A 23,330-nucleotide genomic window follows, 5' to 3' on the forward strand; every position below is an offset into this window, starting at 1 on the left:
CACGCCATCTTTACCACGTTAGTGAAGATGGATTGGGGAACGATCACTGGTTGCTGCTGATCCCTGATCCAGCTTCACGTGGGTACTTAGCATATACTTAAATGATGACTGTGATCATTCATAAAAACAAGTATCAATGTTGGATAAATTGTAAGTTTTTGTTAAAAAGTGTGTGATTTTGAGCAATGCAAAATCGCATGCAATGTTGTTTAATGTTGATGTGCGTGCTTGTTTTTCAGCCGTGATTGGACGACGTGCATGTAAAAACACCCAATAAATGTGAAAAATTGACTGTGGGTGTTTTTCATGGACCCAAGTGTGATCTCTCCCTAACTGTGCCTCTCATTTACATCAGTTCTTTGATCTGAGGTGACAGGAGCTGCTGTTAGGGGTCACGTAAATTGTAGCACAGTGCACACTGTTACATTTGGGTGCTGCCATAGGCGTCCATGTAAAACACTGCTAAAATCTGCAATAACAGTAAATTTGGGCACCAGTGCCCAAATCCCAGTGCCCGTTGCTTTATCGGGCAACTCTAACACCCAAATTTACTTTTGCAGCCACCATTAGCAGCATTTCACACAGTTGTGCCATTCAGCCTTTGGTAGATTGGGGGGATTAGTGTTAAAAGTCTGGGTGTGTGGTTTGGGTTAGGCATAGATAGGGTAGAGTTAGTGTAAGGCATAGATAAGGTATAGCTATAATAGCGCCATGAGGAAAGATGAGCACAAAAATGAAAAGGTAATAGGTATGAAATAATAGTAACATAATATTGGTAACTTTACTGATATTCTATTATCCCCTACGGTCGAATACAGTATGTGTAGTTTAACATACCCTCTCAACTGAATCCTCTGCTAACTATGCCTAGCCCACCATGCTGCAACTACTCGTAACCCCAACCACCCACCACCCATTCCTAACACTAACCAGCCCTTATCTGAATGAACTACAAAAAAGCCATAGGCCCAACTTAAAAATAAAGGATTGTTGTGCATCCAGTTTATTATCAAATGACATATGTGTGATCTCATTTTAACCACTTAAGGAGCAGGGGATTTTCTTCTGATCGGTGCTGCGTGGACTCTACAGCCCGCAGCACCGATCAGGAAATAGCCAGGGCAATGAGACTTCCCCCCTTTTTTTCCCACTAGGGGGATGTCCTGCTGGGGGGTCTGATCGCCGCCAGCTTCCTGCGCTTTGTGGGGGGGCTCTTCAAAGCCCCCCTCCACAGCGTTTTATGCGCTCCCTCCCTCTCCCTCCCTACCTTTTCCTCCGTGTATTGTGGGATAGGCTTCTGCCTATCATATGCCAGCGATCCCTGGCCAATCAGAGGCCGGGGATCGCTGATCTGCCTTACGGCGCTGCTGCACAGCAGCGCCTTATGATGTAAACAGCGGGGATTTCTTCCGCGCGTGTTTACATTACGTGTGCGAGCCGCGATCGGCGGCTCGCACACTGTTCACGGAGACACTCTCCGTGAACTGGCATGGAAAGGCCGCCGTTTCAATGCTATACCACTAACTACCCGCCGACGCCTATCGGCGTTAGGCGGTCGTTAAGTGGTTAATCATAATGAGTTGTGGAATAAATTGTGACCACTGTCACCTAAAAATTAGGTAGGGACAAACTCAATCTGTCATTCAAAAAAAAAAAAAGTAATTTTCAAAATTGTTGTCAAACATCAGTACACAAATCAGTAGCTTACAAAACACCCACTTTTGAATGATCCTGGTGTTAGCTTTCCATAATGGTGACATTTGTGGCATTTTTCTGCTGTCCAGACTCTTCTGGGGATGTGCAAACAAAGTATGGCACTAAAATACTTGGTGGAAAAAATGGCTTGTACAAAGCCACATGCACACTTTGGAGTTAATGGCCTGCTAGATGCCCAAGTAGCTATCAACTCTGAAACAAGTGGTATTATTTTTACCGTGCTTAGTTGTAGAGTAGATTTTAGAGTTTGAGGCTTATGTCTTGTGAATATTTTTTAGTGACAAACTGAATCAAAAGCAATCATTTTTATTTTCATATATTCTTTACCAAAATAAAAAGCTTATAAAAAGAAAACAAAGTGACAGAATTTAAAATAGAAAACATAAAATGTGAAAAATGATCATATGCATAAGGTAACAACAACCCTGAAGGCTGAAGTGGTTAAATACATATTTGCCTGTACAGCAGCATTAGGAATACATGGAGAAGTACGTGATTTTTTTAACTGCTGATTGATTTGCAAATTGAAATTGAAATTGAATTGAATTGAAATCTGAAATTGGCTGATCACAATTAAGGCTCGTACATATGTTATATATAGCCTATGGGGAGCGCATCCGCCAGGGCTCCAGCCGGACCATCGGAGCGGACATTACACTGTTTGCTTACGCTGGTGCAACACGTAGATTTATTTTTCCAAAAATGGTCACAAACATAGTGAAATTTTTGTCATATGTACCGTTTAGACTTATGGCAAACTGCTAATCAATAGCTTTTAGTGACAAGCTGCCCGCGACACCCGTCCCTAGCAACCTGTGGCCCTAGAAGCAGCGTAGTGGCTTGTGGTTGACACACTGACTTGCTCCTGAGATTGATTTGCTAGAGACCAAGCAATAAGTCATCTGCTGCTAGCAATGCCACAGGCTACAGCTGAAGGAATCTGTATGCAGCTCCTCGTCATGAGTGGTTTCGTGCAAGCGCCGATCATGCTTTATGCCATGGCTCTACAAGGAATTCTGCTATATGCTGACTGGATCAGGCAGCATCTTTTCTCTAAGTGCTCTGTCATAGAGACACATTCCCTATAAGTACAAAGATGTAAGCTGCAGTCAGTGCTGTGCATCTACTATACAAAATCTACAAAGTCTCATACCCCAATTGTGGAGAGCAATTACCACGCATAGAATCCAATTCTATGAATAAGAATTCGGAGTTAAGCCCAGCGTTCTACTTCAGCCAAGACTGAGCTCAATTTATACAAATCGAAGCCGGCAGTTTTCATCTGGAAAGTATGCCCTTGCAGATTGCTAAAATGTAGGTATTTTTATAGCAAAAATAAAAATATGTTAAAAAAAATGCCAACCAATGTACACGAATGAAAATTGCTGTTCCTTTAGCTCACTAAAAAAGCAATCTCCAATGCTGGTTCCTACATTGCACTGTTCTTAAAGGGACTCTGATGTATGTAAATCTAAACAGTATAAAGCACATAATCAGAGATATGGTCTGTAGAATAGCAAACCTGCACTGAAAATAAACTTTGGGGATAATTAATAGCATGTGTAGTAATAATTGTAAATAGAACATTAGTAACATAGAACAGAGCCTCATATTTTGATTTTCAACTTAAGGGCTGCTTTAAAAAGCCTGAATTCTCATCAGCAGCCATGACAGTCTGATGTAAACTCTGCTTCGTTCAGCTGCAAATAAACCACTTCTGCCCCTTAAAGGGACTCCTGAGCTCTAACTAAAATCAAAATCTGAACTTACCTGGGGCTTTCTCCAGCCCAGCGCAGCACTGTCACGCCGGCCGCCATGATGACGCGAGGCGGCCGGCGTGTTGACGACTGACGTCAGCTTTCAGGAAGAAGGAGCCTGACACTTGGGCACAGTGTTGCGGTCGGGGAGCCATTATTGACCAAGGCCTGGGAGAAGAGCCAGATGGACGCCGAGGGACCTCCGGTGGGCTGGAGAACGATTTTGTAGTTCAGAGGTAAGTTCAGATTTTGATTTTAGTTAGAGCTCGGAGTCCCTTTAAGGACCAGAGACTGATGGTATCAAAGAACGGCGCCTCTGGACTAATCGCCGTTTGCGCTGGTCATGCCGCATCTCCATCTCCGCAGGCGGGGAGAGAGCGACGCGAACAGTGGCAAAGGTGGGAACATGCGGCGGGATGACTGAAATTTACACTCAGGCAGGTATAACAAAATCAAAAAAAGGGCATAGAATTCAATCATTAAAGGGAACCTGTACTGAGTAAAAATATTTAAAATAAACACATGAGATAACTTCGAATGAACATTACATAGTTACCTTGCCATCAGTTCCTCTCAGAAGCTCACCATTTTCTTCTGACAATGATCCCTTCCAGTTCTGACAACATTTTGTCAGAACTGAAGTATATCAGTTGCTGTCAGTTATTTATCAGTTGCTGTCAGTTATAGCTGAGAAGACGACTGATGTGCCAAGTAATGTATAGGTTTCCCTATGGCTCAAGTGGACAATGTTACAGTTTAACAGTGTGCTGGCCAGGAAGCTATTATGGGGTAATGGCCCTTTCGAAATGGAGGAAGGAGAATTCCCTTGATCACAGTGGACAAACAGGATGTGGCACAGGAGGAAGAGATTGAGGAGTAGACTACACGGGAGGTAAGTATGACTTGTGTATGCTTATTTTGACTTTTCATTTTCAGTTCAGGTTTTCTTTAAGGTCCGGAAGCAGTTAAACAGAAGTAATGACCCTTTGAAGCAAACCTGAACTGATGAGACAAACAACTGTATGTATCCTCATACTCTTAATAATCCAATGCTCAATAGACCCCTCCTACTGCCCAGCCTGCCAGAAGCTGCTCTATTATGCACCCTTTACTGTCCCTCCTCCATTGTGACAGAACACATTGTTAGCTAGCAACACACCTGTATAGCGCAAGCCCTGACCTAGAGTCTCGAGTCTTGCAGGACGACAGCTCTCCTATGTGTGTATCACATATTATTCATTCATACATACATTTTTATTCATTCATACATACACACACTAGATTAATTCCCAGGGAGAATTGTGGGCACATTTACTGTGTGTACTGTGGCCACCCCAGGTCGCTCAATGATCTGGCATGCTAGATTCTTAGCGACCCCTGAATACATTGTTCTTCTCACCCCCCACTCTACCATGCACTGCTTATTGTCCCCCCTCCATAGTAACAAACACCACAAACACATATATAGAGTTACATATACCCAGAGATACATACTCATGTACACACACACGCATATGTACACATACACTCACACACACAGGTACACAAAGTACACAAACACACACGCATACACATATACACATATACATCTCAAGGCTCACATACACTTACAGACACCCATAGGCATACACCATAGCTCCAATTTGTCCCTCTTTCGGAAAGGCAACATGGGGTGTTTTGATCTTTTGGAAGTGGGATAGGCTAGTGCAAGCCCATCTTCACAGGGTGAACTGGTCAGGCAGAATGATATGTAGAATTAGATACACATACATAAATACTAAATAGTAATAATAGTAATAATAACACACACGAAAAGTTTAAAATAGTTTTTATATTAACAAGCTGACACATCATTGCATTCCAGCAGTTCTGGAGGTGTGTTTAGCTTCTAAGGGTACAATGGTTAATTTGCATATATTCAGCAGTGGTGCCTGGGAGACATCTCGAGCTCACTCCAACCTGAATTATCGCAAATTCTTTCTGTTTTAGGAAAGCAAAATTTTGTTTTTCTTAACATCTTAGTAAGGGGGCTTTTAGGACCATTGTAGTCCCTTACACACCCCAATGAGTTCTGGGTCACCATGAGCTTGCTGGTTAGTCTGTGCCTCTCGGATTTACAAGCCCTACTCCATAGAGCCAAATTAATCCATGACATGTACTGATGAGGATCAAAGTATCCGAAACAGTCTGTATGCATGTTGGATTATTATGGCTCTGTACTTATTAACAAGCTGACACATCATTGCATTCCAGCGGTTCTGGAGGTGTGTTTAGCTTCTAAGGGTACAATGGTTAATTTGCATATATTCAGCAGTGGTGCCTGGGAGACATCTCGAGCTCACTCCAACCTGAATTATCGCAAATTCTTTCTGTTTTAGGAAAGCAAACTTTTGTTTTTTTTATAGGAACAGGTGGAATATTAAAGGATACCCGAGGTGACATGTAACATGATGAGATAGACATGGGTATGTACAGTGCCTAGCACACAAATAACTATACTGTGTTCCTTTTTTTTCTTTCTCTGCCTGAAAGAGTTAAGGTGGCCATACACTGGCCCGATTCCCGGCCGTTTCGACAGCAGATTCGATCCTGGGATCGAATCTGCTGCCAATCGTTCGCGGTAAACGCCGCCGACGATCCGATTTCCTCCCGAAATCGGATCGGTCCGTCGATCGCGCCGTGCGGGAAATTACCCTCGATCGCCCGCGGGTAAAGTGCGCGTCGCTAGCGGCGGCCGATCCGATGAAAAATACATTACCTGATGCGGGCTCCCGGGCGTCTTCTCCGCATCTTCTCAGCGCTGCACCCGCTCCATCCCGGCGCTTCCTGGGTCACTGCAGTGACCCAGGAAGTTCAAATAGAGGGCGCTCTATTTGAACTTCCTGGTCACGGAGTGACACAGGAAGCGCCGAGATGGAGCAAGAACAGAGCGGTGCAGCGTGGAGAAGATGCCCGGGAGCCAGCCTCAGGTAATGTATGCGCGGGGGGAGGACAGGCGGCAGGAGCAGCTGAACAGATTGTGATCGGTTTCAGGCTGAAATCGATTCACAATCTGTTTGCAGTAAAGGCAGCCATACGATCCCTATCTGATCAGATTCGATCAGATAGGGATCTGTCAGCTGGTCGATCTGATGGCACATCGACCAGTGTATGGCTGCCTTTAATATCAGGTATATAAGTGGGTGACTCAGTCCTGACTCAAACAGGAATTGACTACAGTGTAACCCTCACTGATAAGAAATTCCAACTATAAAAACACTTTCCTAGCAGAAAAAGGGTCAACAGTTTATAGATTTTAGCTCTGGCATACTTCAATGAATGTGTCATTGAGCAAAAACAATAAAACAGTTAGAACTTAAAAAGTAGATTTAAACATAAAGTAAAACTGTGGAATATCTTAAAAAAATCATTTTTTAGGAAAAGGAAGATAGATACCATTGTTCATTTCAATAGCTTATTTTCGCCCCGAGTATCCTTTAAAGATGGATAGCACCCCTTGAGCGTTGCAGGAGATGTACTGACAGTATATCAACAGCTGATTTTTATTTTACAATAATTACCCGTAAAAAATAAACAAAGGGTATACAACTAATAGTTCAGCATTTAAATGGTAAATCTCCATCTATAATCCTCACCAAGGCAATTGAAAGCCTGAGATGACCTATTAGATTACTTCTGACTAGAGCAAATGTCATAAACGTATCTGCCAGCACATATAAATCTGGAGATGAGATTTAGGTCAGCAGAAGTGCTGGTGGAACATGAAGCATCACAGACACACAGGTGATTGGTCGACTGCATGTCACATGGCTCATTAATAGGAATAGAATCTTATTCCAATTTTATCACAGTAGCATGAAAATACAAGCTCTTAGCTGCATCCCATATCCTCAATAAGCAACAATAATAATAACGAGTCTTCAAGAGACTCTGTAACTAAAAAGAAAACCCTCTGGGGGATACTTACCTCGGGAGGCGGAAGCCTCAGGGTCCCAATGAGGCTTCCCCACCCTCTGAAGCTTGTTGGAATCCAGCGCTGGCTCCCCCGAAATCGGACCTTTTGGATATAATCAATCACTGTACAGACATGTAGCTGAGAGGCGTGGTCTGTCCTGTAGACAGGGGAGACAATGAAAGGGAGGCATCACACAACAGCGCTAAACAGCATTGTGAGATGCCTGTACTGGTGAAAGAGTTTCAACCAAGATGGTCATAAACAATTTGTCTCGGGCCAAAGAATATCCGGCATCTGAACATAGCTAGAACACACTCACAAACACAACAAAGCAGCCAATCAGGGTCTTTCATCATTGACCTTTAAAACACAGAGATTATTGCAATCATTACTGTAAATTAACAAAAGTAAAGCACACTGCCCCTGCTGTCTAACGACTGTATTACAATGTCAGTTATGGATAAAGGAACTTAAGTAGCAAATTTCATGTATTACATCCTCAAAAGTCTATGTTTACAGACAGTTATAAATACTGTACTTTCTATTGAGACATGCAAAATATAGTGTTTGTAGCCAATGAATCAAAGACTTCTTTCTGTAAAGTCTTAATACACTTATATTTAAGTATGCTTAAAATCAGTGCTGCACATGTTAAATATTGAAGTGTACCGAGCTGAAGCTTGGGTACAAAATAAGATACTTACCTAAAGAGAGGGTAGCCTCAGGATCCTATTGAGACTTAGTGACAAGGCTAATCCTATTGGGGCTTTGAGGCTACTCTTCCGTTTTCATAGCTGCGCAGTAGACGCTCGAGCCCCCCCACGCATTCGCACTAGCACGGTGCGCCGGGCTCTGTGCTACTGCGCATGTGCGGGTGGGCTCGAGCTGTTAATGCACGGCCATGAATGCAGACGAGGAGCCGGGCAGCCACGATGTGGAGGGGGCTGCGCTCAGCAACGGGGTACTTCCAACAACCGAGGGAAGCCTCAATAGGCTTCCCTCTCTTCATGGTAAGTATCTGTTTTTGAGCCCAAGCTTCGGCTCATGTTCGCTTTAAGGCACCCGAAAGTCGTATCTACCGCTGCAGAGGTGGCCAAAAATCATAACAGGGAGCACAGCACAATAGTAGCAGTGGAGTTCTGCTCCATCGAGTCCGTATGTGCAGCGGCAGGGACAGAGGAAAAGGCACCTGTGGTGCTACCCGTGTAGCCGAATTCCGTAGCAGAGAGGAATGCTCCTTCACGACTCTGCACCAAGAGCCTGGTGCCTCTCCAGCCTCGGCCCAGCCCTACTTAAAATGCTTTGAATAAAGCTTTGGTCAATAATGTAGTATTCCAGGTTTTACTGACCTTAACTTAGTTTTACATTTCTAGAATGTGACTTATATTGTTCACACTAAGAATTGCCTCTACTATATTCAGGGCTTGCTGAAGTGCTGACAAGATCTACACGGGAATGATAAGTAGCGTAAAGAAAAAACCGGGAGCATGTAACTGAAAACTACAGGAGCAATATGAAATATTGTTTTCAGAACAGGGATCAACATACAGTACAGGAAATTTATTATCACTATAAAGACAGACTAAAGCCTCATCTACACGGGTAGATGAGGCTCCGATCCGGCGGCTCGATTAGCCGCCGAATCGCCTCTTCCGCGTCCCCGCGCGTGCCTGCCGCGTCCCCGCTCGTGCGCCGGATTCAATTCCCCGCTCGTCCCCGCCGGCGCCGCTTATCTTCCGCTCGATTCCCTGCCATTGTCCCCTGGCGGGGAGCGAGCAGGGAATCGGAGGTGGGGAGATCTGTCCTGTCGGATCTTATCAATCGAGCAGCATCAGCGGCTCGATTGATAAGCCACATCACCGCCTCATCTAGGCTTGTAGATGAGGCTTAACAGCTTATAGTGTATATCCTGGAGGTGACATCCCAGGATTACACAATGGGGATAAAATCAGCACTGCAAATATGCTCAGCGCAGGCCTATAGTAATACAGCTTTCGTCATTTTCTGGTATACAGGATCTTCAAACAAAAGGGTAAAGAAGCAAGGCTTACCAGATTCCAACAACCCACATTATAAGGTTGTAAACGAGTTTGATAGATGGTCCGCAGAACTTTCAAATGGTGTCTTTTCGCCAGCGATGTTGCACACCACAGATTCCTCCGGAATATAGTAGATATCCTGAGGTCGCAGAGACTCACCAAAGGGGAGTCCAGTAGGATAGTGACATGAAAGAGATGTACGGCACATATACGGGGCCCGTGCACTGGGAACCCCCGTATTCCAAAAACATACGGATAAGTTATTGGCTTCCCTAAAAAAAAAAAATTGGCCCTAGACTACAGTAGTTACACTACATAATATAGACATATGGCAATGGTAGGGATTAGATTGTGAGCTTTTTTGAGGGACAGTTAGTGACAAGATATATATATATATATATATATATATATACACTGTACAGTGCTGCGTAATGTGTCGGCGCTATATAAATACTAAATAATAACAATAATAAAATAATAACCCCGAAAAAGTAGCGCGCATAAAATGGTCAATAGAAGACCTCAAATAAAATGGTGCCGCCTGTCGCCTTCCCAGGCGAAGGCGGCAGGCGACAGGCGGCACCATTTTATTTGAGGTCTTCTATTGACCATTTTATGCGCGCTACTTTTTCGGGGTTCCCAGTGCACGGGCCCCGTATATGTGCCGTACATCTCTTTCATGTCACTATCCTACTAGACTCCCCTTTGGTGAGTCTCTGCGACCTCAGGATATCTACTATATTCCGGAGGAATCTGTGGTGTGCAACATCGCTGGCGAAACGACACCATTTGAAAGTTCTGCGGACCATCTATCAAACTCGTTTACAACCTTATAATGTGGGTTGTTGGAATCTGGTAAGCCTTGCTTCTTTACCCTTTTGTTTGAAGATCCTGTATACCAGAAAATGACGAAAGCTGTATTACTGTAGACCTGCGCTGACTTTATACATTCATTGCTTGTGTGGACTTTTGGACATTTTCCTTCTCGGCTGCAGTCGCCTTCTGCCTTGGCGCTGACACTTGTTGTTTATTAATGCAAATATGCTGTAATATTCATCAGGGTGTCATTTTAAGACATTATAAAAACGAATTCCAGACTCCTAGAAAATTGACCTTTCAAATTCCCGACTTCCATTTTTAATATAAGTGAGGTTTAGGTTAAAGTGGACCTGATCTCTTGCACAGGACAGAAGGAAAGCAAAGAGTATTGCACCCTGTATGTATTTAGAGAGTTTAGCCTGTCTAATTCCCCCTCACCTGTGACTAATCACCACCACAATTTGATCTCTCAGCTTTGTCAGCTCAGGAATCTCCTCCGCAACGGCAGAGGAGCTAATTTGTAAACACAGGATGTTAACAATATGTCTGCTTCTATGAAAGCAGGAAGTAAATTCACTGCAGATGTATTGCAGGATTTGTATCAGCTGTAACAAAGACATTTTGTTGCTTTAAAGGTTATTATGCTGCTGCTTATCTTTTAGAGAAGAGAGGAAGTTCTGAATTCAGGTCCGCTTCAACAGTTAAAAAATAAATAAATATATAAAAATATTTTGCCAGCTCTGTAATATCCTGATAACATCATTCTAGCACCACTTCACTCCGGACAGCATGTTTAATTGAGGGAGTTGATGTAGCATCCTGTCTGTTGGATACAGGATCACATATCCCATAATTCCTAGCAGTGACTGTTAGAATAAAGCTGACAATGCTGCATTTCCATGGCTGGGGTCAGCTCGTAGGTCTACTGGCCATTGCAAGAAAACTGAAGGAGTTAATTATAGAAGAACTAACTCTTGTTGTCATTCCAAACCAAGCTTTCTTTTGCAGCAACTTCTGCGGTTAAATACAAGAGATGAAGGAGGAAGTAAAAGTGAACTGATGACATAAGCAACTGTATCTACAGAACTAATCATAAAGGGGACTTTTCTGGAATCACATATTTGAATTTTGTTTAAAATGCTGGTTTTAAGTTTTAATTGCCTCAATGGCATCTATTGCTGCACTGTATGTATATTCGGAAAACAGGAAAGCTTTAAAGAGAATCCGAAGGTCAAAAAATAGATACTTACCTATTATTATTATTATTTATTGGATTTATATAGCGCCAACATATTAGGCAGCACTGTACAATACATAGGATTACAAACAATGATAACAGGGGTGACCGACAGCATAATACAGGTAATAGACAATAGATACAACAATACAGGTAATAAAAAAGCAATAAGATACACAACACAAAACAACTAGTACTACAATGCCAGATCATACACTGGAGTGGTAGTGCAAATAATACAGGTTCACATATTCTGCGTAGGGTGTAAAATCAAGTATGATACACAAGGGGAAAGGGCTTACAATCTAGAGGGAGGGGTGGTGATACGAAAGGAGGGGAGTGCATCAGGAATTTCTCGGCAGAGAGAGTTAAGGGAGCGTCGAAGTAAGGTAGGCCTCCTTGAAGAAGTGAGTTTTGAGTGCTTTGAAGGAGGAGGCAAGCCTGATGGGCAGTGGGAGAGAGTTCCACGGGATGGGGGCAGCTCTAGGGAAGTCCTGTAGTCAAGCATGGGAGTGCGAGATGCGTGGGGTGGTTAGAAGGAGGTTGTTGGAGGAGCAAAGTGGGCATTCCACCTAAGAAGAGGGAAGCCTCTGGATCCTCCTAAGGCTCCCCTCGTCCTCCTTTAGATCACTGCCGCCGCTCAGGACCTCTTGAAGATTTATTGTACGAGCTCAGCTGTGCTGTACCCATGTGAGTATTACCATGCTCGGGCGGCTCCAGCTTACTGTAATACCACTTCCGCACTTACACAGGAGCAGTATGGCACCGCTCATGCATGAAGAGGAGCACAGTCATGATAAGAATTCCGGCAAGCTCTTGTTGGATTTTTTTCGGGGGTCCGCGCAAGGCAATGATGAGGATCAGCATGACTAGGCAAGCCAATGCTTGCCTAGTTTAACCTCTCCCTCTCCACGGCCACCTTCCCCTATGACTTCAAACAGGCCACTGTACTTCCCCTACTTAAAATCCCTTACTAGACCCCTCACTTCCATCCAGCTACCGCCCTATCTCCCTACTCCCTTTTGCATCTAAACTCCTGGAGCGTCTAGTCCACCAACGCATGACCCATTACCTTGACTCCAACTCCCTGTTTGACCCCCTACAATCAGGATTTCGGCCAGCCCACTCCACCGAGACTGCCCTCACCAAGGTCCTCAATGACCTCACGCTTGCCAAGGCCAAAGGAAAATACACTATCCTTCTCCTCCTAGACCTCTCAACAGCATTCGACTCTGTCGATCACTCCCTGCTACTCCAGTCCCTGCAATCTGTGGGTATCCAAGACCTTGCCCTAGCATGGTTCTCCTCCTACCTCTCAAATCGCTCCTTCAAGACCTCCTTCAATGGTTCCCCCTCAACCTCCATCCCACTTTCAGTTGGGGTCCCCCAAGGCTCTGTTCTTGGTCCCCTGCTGTTCTCCATTTACACCACCTCCATCGGAAAACTCATCTCCTCTCTGGGTTTCAACTATCACCTATATGCAGATGACACCCAGATTTACCTCCATACCACTGACCTCTCCACCACCACCATGGAGAAGGTATCCTCTGGCCTCTCGGCTATTTCATCCTCCCCTACGCAAATCCCTTCATTGGCTTCCAATTCACTTCAGAATTAGCTTCAAGGTCCTATGTTTGGCCTACAAATCCATACATAAGTCCTGCCCAGGGCCGTGCCGAGACAGAGGCCGGCGAGGCTGGAGCCTCAGGGCGGAAGTCATTGGCAGTCTATATGGGCGCATATAGTAAGTCTGTTTACCTGGCTGTACAACAATAGGTTTAAGCGCTCATATCAAAAGTCTCTATTATAAAAAGTTCATATATTCAGAAATCGGCTGGCAGCTCTGTAAAGACACACTCCCTTCCCCCAATTTGGAGAGACTCACCGGACTTTGCGGCCTAGATGGGCCCGATAACGCATCAGGGGTATTGGCCACCCCTCAGCCTCTCTGGCAACCTCCGGGATGCTGCACTCCTTGCTGTCGGTATGCTTGGTCAAGACAATCTTGATAGCACCTCCATAAAAGGAAAGAAGCCGCTCATAGCGTAAAAGTGCAAAAAGGGAGTAGTCCCGCTTTTATTAAAAAATTAAAAACATCAGGCACAGCCTACAAGTGGCTCTAGCGGCTATGCAGGGTCGGGGGCAGCAGCAGCCAATCCCAGAAACTTGGTAGGCCCGGCGTGTCCCCTCCACGTAACCTGCAATCCCCGCTATGTGTATCAAAACCGGCGCGTAAGACCTGTCACTGCGTCCAGTGACGTCGTACGTTGCGCCGCTCCGTAGCTCCGCCCTACGCGTTTCGTTGCTAGGCAACTCCTCAGGGGCTACGGAGCGAAGGAGCGGCGTGCATTTAAAGGCGGTCGTGCGCGCGCAATCAGCTGCTGCATTACCCACTCCGCATAGTGCTACATAGATAGCAATGATTACAGGATCAAAATATACTTTACATCTTACATTAATGCACAAATAAGCCCATTACTAGAGCATACCTAAGTACATACAGGCTAAATACATGGTAGATTACAAACGAACTATATTCACCAATACTCAATATCTCCAGTCTAAATAGAGCCACATGGTGGCGCTAGACATCACAGCATCAGGTACAACATTATTACAGAGTTCCACTTGATCCTAACCAGGGACAGCTGACATCAGTCAGCAGGCTATCAAAAGTATTGGAAATAAAAAGTAAAGAGGCACATTACCCCAGCCACCCATCCCTCAGAATCCTCACCCACCAGTCCCACCCCATGGGCCAAAACCACCTCTAATTAGTGCTAATAAAACAGTTTAAATCAATGTCAATATTAAGACCCCCAGGTTCCAATGCCCCCATCTTATGGATCCATTGCGTTTCCATTTTAGATACCTCTCTGGTACGATTCATACCTCTCCAGTGCGTTTGAACCTTCTGTACCCCACACACCTTTAGACCTGCCGTGCAAGAGCCATGATGAGTGGAAAAGTGTCTGGGGACACTATGCTGTTGAAAACCCTTCCCAATCTTATAAATGTGCTCCCCCCATCTCTTGTGCAATGCTCTAGTGGTCCGCCCGATATACTGGAGGCCACAAGCACACCATAACACATAGACCGCATATGGTGTGTTACAAGTGATGAAATCTTTAATCTTAAAATTATTACCATTATGAAAGGACTTAATTGAAGTAGTTTTAACAGTGTAACCCTCACGGCAGGCCCTACAATCCCGACAGGGGTAGAAACCCGCCGTTTGCCAAGGGTTTTCCGGTCGGTAGCTGCCATCACCCCAATTGGATTAGAGGCGTCCCAAGGGGGCAGTTCCTCCGGTTACGGAGGAATTGTTCCCATCTTGATGACTACTACTCTCAGTCAGGTAAGCTGGCAGATAGGTTTATTGAAAAGGGGTACGACCCTAAATTGGTACACCAGCAACGGACACAGATTGGAGAACTAGATAGGGCCTTAACTTTTGAACCACGAGCCCGTGGTAATACTAATATGGATTTTTCTTTCCTCACGGGTTACAGTCGGCAGCATAAACAGGTTGAAGCAGTGTTTAGGAGGCATTGGGGAATCTTGCAGCAGGACCCGGTGCTTAAGGATCATCTCCCTGAACGCCCTGGGTTCATTTATAGGAGAGCCAGGAACCTTAAAGATGCCCTGGCCCCAAGCTGCGTTGATCCCCCTAAGGTCCTGAGGAACCCTTGGCAAACGGCGGGTTTCTACCCCTGTCGGGATTGTAGGGCCTGCCGTGAGGGTTACACTGTTAAAACTACTTCAATTAAGTCCTTTCATAATGGTAATAATTTTAAGATTAAAGATTTCATCACTTGTAACACACCATATGCGGTCTATGTGTTATGGTGTGCTTGTGGCCTCCAGTATATCGGGCGGACCACTAGAGCATTGCACAAGAGATGGGGGGAGCACATTTATAAGATTGGGAAGGGTTTTCAACAGCATAGTGTCCCCAGACACTTTTCCACTCATCATGGCTCTTGCACGGCAGGTCTAAAGGTGTGTGGGGTACAGAAGGTTCAAACGCACTGGAGAGGTATGAATCGTACCAGAGAGGTATCTAAAATGGAAACGCAATGGATCCATAAGATGGGGGCATTGGAACCTGGGGGTCTTAATATTGACATTGATTTAAACTGTTTTATTAGCACTAATTAGAGGTGGTTTTGGCCCATGGGGTGGGACTGGTGGGTGAGGATTCTGAGGGATGGGTGGCTGGGGTAATGTGCCTCTTTACTTTTTATTTCCAATACTTTTGATAGCCTGCTGACTGATGTCAGCTGTCCCTGGTTAGGATCAAGTGGAACTCTGTAATAATGTTGTACCTGATGCTGTGATGTCTAGCGCCACCATGTGGCTCTATTTAGACTGGAGATATTGAGTATTGGTGAATATAGTTCGTTTGTAATCTACCATGTATTTAGCCTGTATGTACTTAGGTATGCTCTAGTAATGGGCTTATTTGTGCATTAATGTAAGATGTAAAGTATATTTTGATCCTGTAATCATTGCTATCTATGTAGCACTATGCGGAGTGGGTAATGCAGCAGCTGATTGCGCGCGCACGACCGCCTTTAAATGCACGCCGCTCCTTCGCTCCGTAGCCCCTGAGGAGTTGCCTAGCAACGAAACGCGTAGGGCGGAGCTACGGAGCGGCGCAACGTACGACGTCACTGGACGCAGTGACAGGTCTTACGCGCCGGTTTTGATACACATAGCGGGGATTGCAGGTTACGTGGAGGGGACACGCCGGGCCTACCAAGTTTCTGGGATTGGCTGCTGCTGCCCCCGACCCTGCATAGCCGCTAGAGCCACTTGTAGGCTGTGCCTGATGTTTTTAATTTTTTAATAAAAGCGGGACTACTCCCTTTTTGCACTTTTACGCTATGAGCGGTTTCTTTCCTTTTATGGAGGTGCTATCAAGATTGTCTTGACCAAGCATACCGACAGCAAGGAGTGCAGCATCCCGGAGGTTGCCAGAGAGGCTGAGGGGTGGCCAATACCCCTGATGCGTTATCGGGCCCATCTAGGCCGCAAAGTCCGGTGAGTCTCTCCAAATTGGGGGAAGGGAGTGTGTCTTTACAGAGCTGCCAGCCGATTTCTGAATATATGAACTTTTTATAATAGAGACTTTTGATATGAGCGCTTAAACCTATTGTTGTACTATTTTAAATGCTATCTCACTAATAGCCAGGCAGCGCTCCACCATTTATAGACTGGTGTTTACAAAATTCTCATGTACTGTTGGCTTTATTTTTATTTCCACTTCCTGTGAGCGCTTTTTGTACATTTTTTGTTTGTTTACCTGGCTGGCCGCCTCTCCCCCCCCTCTCTCCCGCGCTGTAGTCACGCAAGCTGCCTGCGCCGCCCGACATGGTTCACAAAGTGCTGGCCAGGCTGGCTGCTGGGGATGACGGAGCGGGGGCGGAGTGTATACATTCCGCTCTGCGCTGTGCCTGTTGCCATGGCTACCGTCCGTGATGCGGTGCCGCCTGCCGCTGCCAGCCCCTCTCTCACAGCCCCAGCCAGCGTGCATCTCTCTCACCTGATGTCAGCAGCCTGAGTCCCGCCCCCTCTCAGCGTCTCGCCGTCTCCTGTCCTGTGAGTCAGTAGCCAGGAGGAGTCAGGCAGGAAACAGTGGTGTGGTAGGGTGGATTTTTCTGTGCGAGCCACGGCCTGTCGGTCTTAGATAAGTAAGTGACTGTGTCTGTGTACTGTCAACATGTCACTCACTGCCAAGCACCCGATTGATGTGGGAATGTGATGAGCGCTCTTCCCTCAGACAACTAACAAGGGAGAGGAGCAAGAGCAGCACATAATGATGTGATGTCACAGTCTGGGTGGCTGATGAAACAATTAATTCTGCATTAGCATACCATTAAATAATGAAATTATTATTTATCTTTATGTTCTGAACATTAAGAGACCCTGAACTGAGAAAAAAAGACTTTTTAACATACCTGGGGCTTCCTCTAGCCCTCGTAGTCTCCAAGGTCCCTCAGGGTCATCATCAGTCATCCAGCTGGAGCTCCCGAAATCCTCTAACTTCGCTCAAAGTCGCCGCAAAGTGCGCAGCGGCTTGTCCGTGCTCCTGTCAAGATTGAGCAGGTAGTCTCCGTAAGCTTACTGCGCATGTGTGGTTCTCTGATGACTGAGCTGCGTGTATGCAGTAAGCTTACAGAGATGGCCTGCGTCATCTTGCCAAAAGCGCGGATGAGCCGTGCATGCACACTTTACCGTGACTTCGAGCGAAGTTACAGGATTGCTCCATTATGTTAATTGTGTGGGAAAAGGCTGCACCATTATGTGAATTGTCTGTGGAAACGCTGCACTATTATGTGAATTGTCTGGGGAAAATCTGCGCTATTATGTGAATTGTCTGGGGAAAATCTGCGCTATTATGTGAATTGTCTGGGGAAAATTTACGCCATTATCTGAATTGTCTGGGGAAAATCTGCACCATTATGTGAATTGTCTGCGGAAACGCTGCACCATTATGTGAATTGTCTGGGGAAAATCTGCGCTATTATGTGAATTGTCCAGGGAAAATCTGCACCATTATCTGAATTGTCCGGGGAAACGCTGCACTATTATGTGAATTGTCTGCGGAAACGCTGCACCATTATGTGAATTGTCTGCGGAAACGCTGCACCATTATGTGAAATGTCTGGGGAAAATCTGCGCTATTATGTGAATTGTCTGGGGAAAATCTGCGCTATTATGTGAATTGTCTGGGGAAAATCTGCGCTATTATGTGAATTGTCTGGGGAAAAGCTGCACCATTATCTGAATTGTCTGGGGAAACGCTGCACCATTATGTGAAATGTCTGGGGAAAAGCCGCACTATTATCTGGATTGTCTGTGGAAAGGCTGCACCATTATCTGGATTGTCTGTGGAAAGGCTGCACCATTATCTGGATTGTCTGTGGAAAGGCTGCACCATTATCTGGAATGTCTGTGGAAAGGCTGCACCATTATGTGAATTGTCTATAGAAAAGCTTCGCCATTATGTGAATTGTCTGGGGAAACGCTGCCGCATTATATGTATTTTCTGGTGAAAAGCTGCTGCATTACGTGTCTTGCTGTCTGAGGGGGTCTGCCTGCTGTCCCTGAGCCTTGTTTGTGGGTGGGGGCATTGTCCAATTACCTTTAGGGTCCCTTGCCTGTGTTTTGGGAGAAACTAGGGCCCATTGTCTTTGCGTTACACTGTTACATTACAGCTCCGCCCACATCCTTTAGTGGCCACACCCATTGGGGGGGCGCACTTGGGCACCTCAGCCTCTGTTGGTGGCGAACCTTGTCCCGGCCCTGGTCCTGCCCAAGCTACATCTCTGACCTGGTCAGCAGATATACACCTGGCTGCCCACTTCGCTCCTTCAACAACCTCCTCTTAACCATCCCATGCACGACTGCAGGACTTCACTAGAGCTGCCCCCATCCTGTGGAACTCTCTCCCACTGCCCATCAGGCTCGCTCCCACCTTCAACACCTTCAAAAAAGCACTCAAAACTCACTTCTTCAAGGAGGCCTACATCAACTAAACACTGCCCTAATCCTTTCTGCCAATAACTTCTTGCTGCACCCCCACCTTTTGTGTCACCAACCCCTCCCTCTAGATTGTAAGCCTTTGGCAGGGCCCTCTCCCCTTGTGTATCATACTTGACTGTGTGCACTTTATCCAGAATTTGGAACTTGTTACCACTACCACTCCAGTTTATGATCTGGCATTGTACTACTGTCTGCATTGTGTTGTGTATCTTTTTGCTATTACCTGTATTGTTGTATCTATTGTCTATTACCTGTATTGTTCTGTCACCCCTGTTATCATTGTCTGTAACCGTATTTATTGTACAGCGCTGCGTAATATGTTGGCGCTATTTAAATCTAATAAATAATAATAATAATAATAATAATAATAATAATGCAAAATCCAGAAGCTTCCTTCTTTTTAGGTATCTTTTGTTTAACCTTAGGTTTGCTTTGGATACCCTTGTTACAGTATTGTATAAACTCTTATAGGTAGTGTAAAACACTTTAAAAGCACACTGAAAACAACCAAAAAACATAGTTTATACTATATGTCCAAATGCAGAGTTGTCCAAATGTAAATAATTTATAGACGTTTTACCATGTTCAACCCAGGACTCAAGTTACAAAGAAATTCAACTTACAATCTCCTGGAGCAGAACCTGTTTCTAAGTAGATGACTACCTGTAAATAATAAGGGACTCAAGGATGACACCTTTCACCTATTTACCTGGGTGGCAATATGGGTCGACGTTTAGGGGTTCCCATGTTATTAAAGATGCTTCCTCATTGAATGCCAAGATATAATGGCACATCGCTTCATCTAGTATGTCAATATGTCTGTGCTGCTGCAAGAAGCCAATGCTTTTATAGTTTCATTCTCCAGCTTCAAAAATGCTTTTTTGAGACTGTGGGTGCACCTCAAAACGTCATCATAATTCACAATTTCTGCAAAAATAAAATCAATATTTACATGTATTAAAGCCTTAGGTCAGCTCCCAATTTTCTGAATGCCCATTATAGCAAATTTACGCTAGTTAAAAAGGCTGTGTCTGTCTTTTTTGCCATAAATATATGGAAAATACCTGCCTGGCTTCTGGCAGGCTGCATCCTGTAGTTCCTTATTGCTAGGAGGGTAGGAGTTTCTTCCATAGCACAAAGTAGATCACCTGACTAGCCCACCTCCTCCAGACACGCCTTCTGACAAGGATAAATACATTTTAAGGGGGAAGTAGGCTTGACTTGACTGTGAGAGTCTGAAGAGCTGTAGTGCTACAGTGCTGGTCACAAAAAATGAATCTCTCAGTAGTACAGAGAAGGTGGGTGGGGGCGAATCACAGACTGTTATTCGGTGTAACTGAGCCACATCTGACATTTACACTGGAGGACATAAGCAAAGACCTAGACTTTGAACCACAGGATCATCAATTTGCCATCTTAACAAATCACTTTTTGAAAACTTTCCACTTGGCACGCAGTGCAGGCTTGAGATTCACCCAAAGACCTCAGGGATCCTCTGGGCCTTATGACACTCAGCCAATTATTGCATTTCACTCCAGGCTGACTCTCTGGCAGCATAGTGTCTCCCATTCCCTTCTATGTAACTACAGGTGCTGAGCTGAGAAAATCACTAGATCCTGAGAATGCTGTCAGTATAGCTGACATGTCCCAGCAGGTGCATGAAAACACAGTTGTATTAGAAAACACATCTGTTAGCAGTTCTGAAATATCTGCTGACTCCAGAAGTGAGGAAAATAAATACGCTCTTTAACTGTCTTTTTATATAAAGAGCCAATAGTTTCACTTGAAGTCAGTGAGAAAAAGGGGTATTTAAAGAGAGTCTGAAGCGAGAATAAATCTCGCTTCAGACCTCATAGATAGCAGGTGCATGTGTGCCCCTGCTAAAATGCCTTTAGTCTTCCTTCACTGAGAGGGGCGGGGGAGAGGCGGCGATGCGCGTCTGATAGACGCGCTGAGAGGCAGGGCTGCAGCCGTTAGCCCTGCCTCCAGGAAGAGCAAAATTTACGACCAAGTTGGTCGTTGATTTTGCAGGGGGGGGGGGGGGGAGGTTGAGGGTGAAGGGACCCCCGTTCAGCCGCAGGATAGTGGCGTTTTAGCAGGGGCACACATGCCCTTGCTGAATATAGGCACTGAAGCGAGATTTATTCTCGCTTCAGTGTCTCTTTAAACGACACCTGAAGTGAGATAGATAATGGAGGCTGCCATATTTATTTTCTTTTAACCAATACCAGTTGCCTTGCTGTCCTGCTGATCTATTTGGCTGCAATAGTGTATGAATCACATCAGAAACAAGCATGCAGCTTATCTTGTCAGATCTGACAATACTGTCTGAACAAGCATGAAGCAGATCAGATGTTTCTGAGTCTATGGCTAGCAGAGGTTCAGCAGGATAGCCAGGCAACTGGTATTGCTTAAAGGGAATCTGAAGTGAAAATAAACTTATGATATAATGATTTGTATGTGTAGTACTGCTAAGAAGTAAAACATTATTAGCACAGATATGAGTCTCATATTGTTTTCCAGTACAGGAAGAGTTAAGAAGCTTCAGTTGTTATCAATGCAAAAGATCTTCTCTAGCTCTGCGACTTTAAAACGTCTTGGACAGCACTGTTTTTTGAAGCTCTTATCTCAACTGTCTCTTATTGTTTCTTCTTTGTTTATGTTTTTTTCTGCAGAGAAAAGTTAAAAGGGTCAGTAGCCTGCTCTGTGAAATCATTTAAAATGCTGAGTGTATTGTGGAAACTGTAATTATTAGAGAATGATGCAATGTTATAAAAAAAACTATATACCTTAAAATAAAAATATGACACCATTTTCTTTGCTACTAATGATCTATTAATTATCTGTACTACACATACAATTCATTATATCATACTTTTTTTTTTGCTTTAGTGTCACTTTAAAAGGAAATAAATATGGTAGCATTAATAGCCGTCTTACTACAGTTGTCCTTTAAAGGGGAACACAATACCAATTTAACAAATAAAAATACAAAAAGCAGCAATTACAACACACACACACTTTAACTATGTAAAGCTATTGTGGTCTATTGGACCCTACAGCTATCCATTGACATGGAACTCCACGCATCACAGAGAAAATGTATACTGATATGTGCAACACTGTGTCCACATGGACTTGGACCATAATTTACACTCAAGTGATAGGTTTAGATCACCAATAAATAATGGTCAACTTAAGTTATTTGACTTATTCAAACTCAAAAATTATGCACTGATGCAATTACCTATGTATCATAAACATTGGCTTGTCAGTAAGTGCCAAAAGCAATATTTTTTTACGGGAGCAGGGAACTCTATCCAGAGGAAGTCTTTGCTAATTCCTCCCACACACTATGAGATCTCGGTGGGATGTAGCTATTCCACCTGGTAGGCCTTGTGGCAGTATGTGACCCCTCAAACTTAGAATCAATGGTGGTGAGTGTGGAAATGTACCGGTATGTATGCACAAAATATTATCTGACTGAGCTAGATGTACAGTGGTGTGAAAACTATTTGCCCCCTTCCTGATTTCTTATTCTTTTGCATGTTTGTCACACTTAAAGGAAAACTTAAGTCAAAAAAAAAAATGACATTTACTCACCTGGGGCATCCCTCAGCACCCCGAAGCTGGATGGTGCCCTCGCAGCCCCGCTCCGATCGTCCTGTCCCCGCCGGCGGCTACTTCCGGTTCGGCGACAGCCGCCGACAGGCTGGGAACGCGGCTGATTTTCCACGTTCCCAGCCGCTGCTATCACCCTCTATGCTGCTATAGCGTCTATATATACGCTATAGCAGCATAGAGGGTGATAGCAGCGGCTGGGAACGCGGAAAATCAGCCGCGTTCCCAGCCTGTCGGCGGCTGTCGCCGAACCGGAAGTAGCCGCCGGCGGGGACAGGACGATCGGAGCGGGGCTGCGAGGGCACCATCCAGCTTCGGGGTGCTGAGGGATGCCCCAGGTGAGTAAATGTCATTTTTTTTATTTGACTTAAGTTTTCCTTTAAATGTTTCTGCTCATCAAAAACCGTTAACTATTAGTCAAAGATAACATAATTGAACACAAAATGCAGTTTTAAATGATGTTTTTTATTATTTAGTGAGAAAAAAAACCTCCAAATCTACATGGCCCTGTGTGAAAAAGTGATTGCCCCCCTTGTTAAAAAATAACTTAACTGTGGTTTATCACACCTGAGTTCAATTTCTGTAGTCACCCCCAGGCCAGATTACTGCCACACCTATTTCAATCAAGAAATCAC

At 44.7% G+C, this 23,330-nt stretch overlaps 1 protein-coding gene across 3 annotated transcripts in view; it reads right to left on the minus strand.

Annotated features, from left to right (window-relative positions):
• MCTP1 (multiple C2 and transmembrane domain containing 1) overlaps positions 1–23,330 on the minus strand; it is a 980,166-nt gene that overhangs the window by 888,648 nt on the left and 68,188 nt on the right. The window lies entirely within an intron of this gene.

The sequence above is a fragment of the Hyperolius riggenbachi genome, chromosome 1 (assembly GCF_040937935.1).
Source record: "Hyperolius riggenbachi isolate aHypRig1 chromosome 1, aHypRig1.pri, whole genome shotgun sequence".
NCBI lineage: Eukaryota > Metazoa > Chordata > Amphibia > Anura > Hyperoliidae > Hyperolius > Hyperolius riggenbachi.